Here is a 6,000-nt window from a genome sequence, read left to right as displayed (position 1 = left end):
GTCATTCTAGTACCTGCACGATTTAATCTTCCCAAACTCCAATCAACGACCTACGCCGCAATCCAGTGCTCTTCATACATTTATACTGCTTATTATTGTGCTTTTGCCCGGAATATTCACGTAGCCATTCTTCTCGTAATAAAGTAATTCCCATCTTTTGAGGTCTTTTCCATATGTTATGACACTTGAAAGTCTTCAGAAAAATTAATTACTGATCCCTCCATCCTCCCATAGCATTTTATCTCTAGAGACTATAAAAATTATAATCTTCTGGGGAACACTATGATTTATTCATCTTTATGTTTATTTTTTTAATTAGATTTGTTGATTTCAAATGATCCTTTCTTGGAAACGTGATGACCATGATTAATAAAGCTAACAGATCCACACCAAGTGTTTTCCTATCTTGAATTCCTTTGAATTATGTGTATCATGTTCACCACATTGTTATGCACTCGGCTTTAGGTTGCTTTGGGAGAAGTCCATTGCTGTTCAGGTCTGGGCTCTCTACCTTAATTAGATAATCCTTAAGGGATGAGATCACATCTATGTCTTCTTTTGTTTCCTTGTGGGTCAAAGGCATGAGTCACAATAGATGTGTATAATAAAATGAATAGCCACATATTTGTGAGCATAGGCAACCTTCATTTTTTATTTAAACATGTTAACTCTTAGTGTTTATTCTCTTCAATTGTACTTCCGAGGATTGATGAACCCCAATACTCAGGGTTCTCTCATCTGACCAAGAGTCTGCCTAAAAGTGTCTTTTATCCTTAGGCACCTGAGCATCCATAAAAAATGCTGCTTCACTTTATATAGGGCTTGGGGTTTCCTCAAAGATAACCAAAGATAATTTATAAACATATGTATTTTTTTCTTTACAAAATTAATATATTGATTACAAAAATTCAAATAATACCTAAAAGTAGGGAGGCATATCCTTCTTTAATTTCCTAATATTGCAATTTATTGCAAAATGTATAAGACATTTCATTTCTATATACACTGTTTCATATTTATTCAATATATACTTTTTCTAATTTTTACACCCATATCAACCACTCTACTTAATAAATAATAGAAATCTTCCTTTATCTATACTTCATCTCTTTTATTTTTATTTTGACCAAGCCATATAAACCTATATGGAAACTTACAGTTTCAATTAAAAATTACAGTTCATTTAAAGCAGAATATGGAATATGGTAAAGAAAACAAATATCCAAATGTCACATCTGTCTTATAGACATGTTCTTTTCCTCAGTGAAGCAAGAGGACCAAGTTCTGTGGTATCAGAGATGATCCTAAAAAATCACAGAACTTAATTCTTAAACTTAATCCTGACCCACTTTATTTCAATATCTTTGATACTATCGGTTCAAGGTATTCTGTTAGCCTAACTCGGATTCTTACACCAGATTCTTAACAAGTAGGTATCCTGACAAGAAAATTTCCCTAAACTCCTAAAATAATAATGAAGCCAGCATGTTAGATTTGGTGGCAGACTTTACACCAGCTATGAAATCTGCTCTCCACCACCAGTTGAATTTGGGTACATCTATTTGTGCAGTGTGCTAGACAAAACCACGTTTCTAAAAGCCAGAATCAGACTATGCCCAGCATCCTCTTAAATATCAAGCCAGCACAGAAGGCAGTATCATACAACATTGGTGCATTCAGGAACTTCTATATATTCAGTGACTATACTTCTAAACCCAATGTGCAAGAAAATACATTCAATTCCATGGAATTTTGTCCTAGATGATGCAAAATCATACCAATGTAAAAACGTAATCTGAAGCCTGAGGTGATGTTACCATCCTCATGAAGGAAACTTCCAGAAATCCACTGGAAGAATTAAATGCAAATTTCATCTCCTAGGCAACTTTTTCAGAGATGCATGGGTAGCCTTTAAAAAAAAACCAAACAAACAAAAAAAGACACCTTCAAAAAATTCCTTTCTGTAGACATCACCTCAAAAGGACCAAGGCATGGCACCAAGCTGTCAACTAAAGTAAACCTGTGCACAGTAAGCATCCCTCCAAAGGAAGGGCAGTAACTTTGACTCTCACTTGTTTCCCCCAGCAATCTCCACAGCATCACTCACGGGACGTAATTAACATCAGTGGAAACACATGAGTGCCAAAAACAAAGATCCAGAATGTAGTCACTCCATCAGGGTCTAAGCTGTGCTCATTGAATCTCTGTCCCTGGACACATGCATTAACCACAGCAGCTGCACCCACCACAAGCCAAAGAAGCTTGATTAGAAGCAGGGTCAACAAAAGAGAAGTGGGAAGAATGTGTAGAAGTTCAACAGTTAGCGATGCTGAATATCCTCCGACTCCCGGGAGCCATAGCAGGCAACAGATAAATGATGCCGCACACTTCAAACGTACAGAAGCTTTTGTCAACCAAGATTTCATGCAGCCCCACAGGTGAAGAGGCAAAGCCACCGCTGGTGATAGACAGACTGTCTACATGTGTACTTAGACAAGATGTGACTATGTGTCATTAATGGAGCGGCTTTGAGCCCCATTCACACACATGAATAGTAATGCTGTCAGTGGCAGCATCTTCTAATACTAAGAACAAAAATAAATACTTCAACATGAAGTATAGACACAAGCCAAGACAGGTCTCTCTAGAGTTGAATTTTCATCATGGACTAAAGATGATTGATGGTGATGGTGCTGTGGTTAATGGACACATTACTGTATTTCCCATCACTTTTCTAGTACATGTTCCTGATCCCCTTGATTGTTTTCAGCCTTCACAAATGTTCTTTTTCCTGAAATCCCCACTCCACTTTCTCAATTGCTTCAGCTAACCAGTGGTTTCACTGAGCCATCTGTGTGCTTCCTTTCATTTCTGTCCACGTAGCATGTAAGCTTTCATTGTTCAGCTACCTGAGCATTTTTCTTTGCCCCAGCACCCTCCCCCAACCATTTCACCCAGACTGTGCTAGTCTATCAAGATGAAAGCAACACTATGACACTCGGAACAAACTTCTCCTGTCAGATGCACACAGGGGCCCTCTGTTGCACAATCTGCACTTGTCCTGCATGCAATAGAGATTCAACTGGCAGATATGAGATCCAGACTGCAGATCAGAAGGGAGACTGACTTCTGCCCTTCATTTGGGCCAAAGAATACTTATCTCCTTATTTCCAACTTCTTCTCAAGTTGCAGCTAGACCTGGGGAGATGTAAATATGTAAGTAAAACCCAAGACCATATTCACAGGTTATCCCTTTCAAAATGCCAGCACTTCTCAGTTGCCTTATCACAGGCTGATTCAACTGCTTATTCATAAAAGGCCAATAGCAAGAAAAGGCAGCTCAGTGTGTCAGGAGGACTGCGGGAGTTACTGCCATATACTAATCTTTTGTTCTGACACATTGGTGTGTGGGATTAGGCTGTGGGCAAAGTTTCTATGTCTCTCTTTCTTGCAATTCCAGGCTATCCATAATCCATAGTTCTGCTAAAGAAGTCCTTTCTGGGGCAGACATAACATAGGAAACTTCAACGATTGTTGTTGGTGTTTAATATTTATTGAACACCCACCACTGGACCAGGCTCTCCACTGATGTATAGCTTGCATCTTATTAGAATTTTCTGGGGCGGAGGGGGGGGAGGGGGGACACTTTGGCTGAAACCTAAAAGCTCTTTAGCTATTATAAGGGCAACAAGAACACACATTCCTCAAATATCTCCAATTGCTTCCCATAACACAATGCAATTTTCTGCTTCTACCATTAAAAATAGTCATTAACATACTCAACTAAGCCCACTAATAGCTTGAGATGAAAAAAGTCACCATGTTAGTACATACTTTTAAAGATTTTTTTTCCAGAAAATGTGTAATATAATTAGAAATACTCATTTTCAACCTGCACAATGTTAGCCTTTGTTTTAGTTGCCTGTCTCTCTTCCTCAGAATCCAAGGTTGGAACCTCTGATGAGCTCCATGGGTAGAGGCCAAGTCTGTCTGCTTTCCTGAGATAGCCCTATCAGGAAAAAGATGCACATAGAAGCCATAACCCTACCGTTCTTGTAGAGCTTGGCAATAGATCAGTTTCCTCAGACCCACGAGCCTTCCATCCTGTCCTCCATATTTTCTTTGTTGATAGACAGACCTGGAACCCTGCTCAAAACTCAGTCTGCAGGCTGAGAACCTTCCCTGAACACTACTTCTTACCAGCCTTCCTTCTCAGAGCTAGACCTGGCATATTGATAGGAATCTTGAGAAATCAGAAGTATTTCCAGAATGCCTAGATCTTTGTTGGCAAAGTTCTGCCTGCCTGATTGGACTGGTATTGGTGATGCTCTGAATTATTGCTTTTATACTTCGAAAAACTCTGGATGAACATACACCAAAGCATTAATAATCAGTATCTCTGGGTGGTAAGGAAACATATGATTTTAATTTTCTCCTTTACTATATTTCCACATGTTCTGCCGTAAAACATATTATTTTGTACTGAGGGGGAAAAATGTGTTTTGCTTAAAACTACCAAGATATACCATTACCCTTCTCCTGTGTTTCTGCTTCAGTAAATTCTCCTTTCTCTTTTCCAAATCTAGCCTGGTGAAAAAGAACTTTCTCTCCACAACAAAAAAGGCCAAAATCTAAGAACCAATTCTAAAAGAAACATTGATTGATTTATTTTTAATGTCTATTTATTTTTGAAGGAGAGAGAGACAGAGCGTGAGCAGGGGGAGGGACAGAGAGAGAGAGAGAGAGGGAGACACAGAACCCAAAGCAGGCTCCAGGCTCCGAGCTATCAGCACAGAGCCCGATGTGGGGCTCAAACCAACCAGCTGTGAGATCATGATCTGAGCTGAGACACTTAACCAACTAAGTGTCTGACCAACTAAGTCAGACACTTAACCAACTGAACCACCCAAGTGCCCTGAAAACTTTTTTTAAAAAAGATTTTAGAATCTTTTGTAACATAAAAAAGTAAGACTTTGAAAACTTTTTATAACATAGGAAATGGAAGATAAGTGATTTATTAACAATATAAAGAATCAAGATTTTCATGGTACCATGAACATTATAAAATAAAAATTTAAGTTAAAATTTACAAAATAATAAATTAATGTAATGTAATTTTTAATGTTAATTTTTTTGAGAGAGAGCATGAGTTGAGGAGGGGCAAAGAAAGAAGGGGACAGGGGATCCCAAGTGGGCTTCCCACTAACAGCACAGAGCTGGATACAGGGCTCAAACCCACAAACCGTGAGATCATGACCCAAGTCAAAGTCAGACTAAACCACCCAAGCACCCCTAATGTAATGTAATTTGAAAACTGAATGAGAAAATGTAAATCAAAGCCACAAAGATGAGAAAGCAGGACACAAAACCAAATGACCCTCAACTTCAGAAATCACTCCATCCTAACCTATCCACTCATTCTTCCAATGCTTTAGTTGCAAGACTTGGATATTTCTGTATTGATAGGAGGTTACCTTCTTGTAATCTCACAGCTTTTCACTCTACCTGAAAAATATATTTCTTCCTGAAATGGATTATTTATGCTGTGCTGCAAGTTCTACAAGCTACTTTTCCCAGCTGCATCCACCAGTACCAAAGTTCACTCTTGTGCATTTAAATTGTTTTACTTTGAAATTTGTAGATTGCTGTCATTTGTTTCCTCACTACAAAATCTCTTTACATGACTTTAACTTCAAAAGGAATTTATTATTGAGGGGAGCGGGGACATAGATATTACTTCACACTTATTAAGATGGCTATATTCCAAAAGACAGTTAATAACAAATGTTGGGGGAACATGTAGAGAAATTGGGACATTCATACGTTGCTGGTGGAATATAAAGTGGTATGAACAGTTTCCAAAATACTCAGGGGCTCAGTTGGTTGAACTTCGGGCTCTTGATTTCGGCTCAGGTCATGATTTTCACGTTGGTGAGTTTGAGTCCCTGGGTCAGGCTCTGCGCTGACAGCACTGAGCCTGTTTGGGGTTCTCTCTCTCCC

This window comes from Lynx canadensis, chromosome A1, assembly GCF_007474595.2.
Source record: "Lynx canadensis isolate LIC74 chromosome A1, mLynCan4.pri.v2, whole genome shotgun sequence".
In the NCBI taxonomy this organism is placed as follows: Eukaryota; Metazoa; Chordata; class Mammalia; order Carnivora; family Felidae; genus Lynx; species Lynx canadensis.
Note: the sequence above shows the minus strand (reverse complement) of the source record.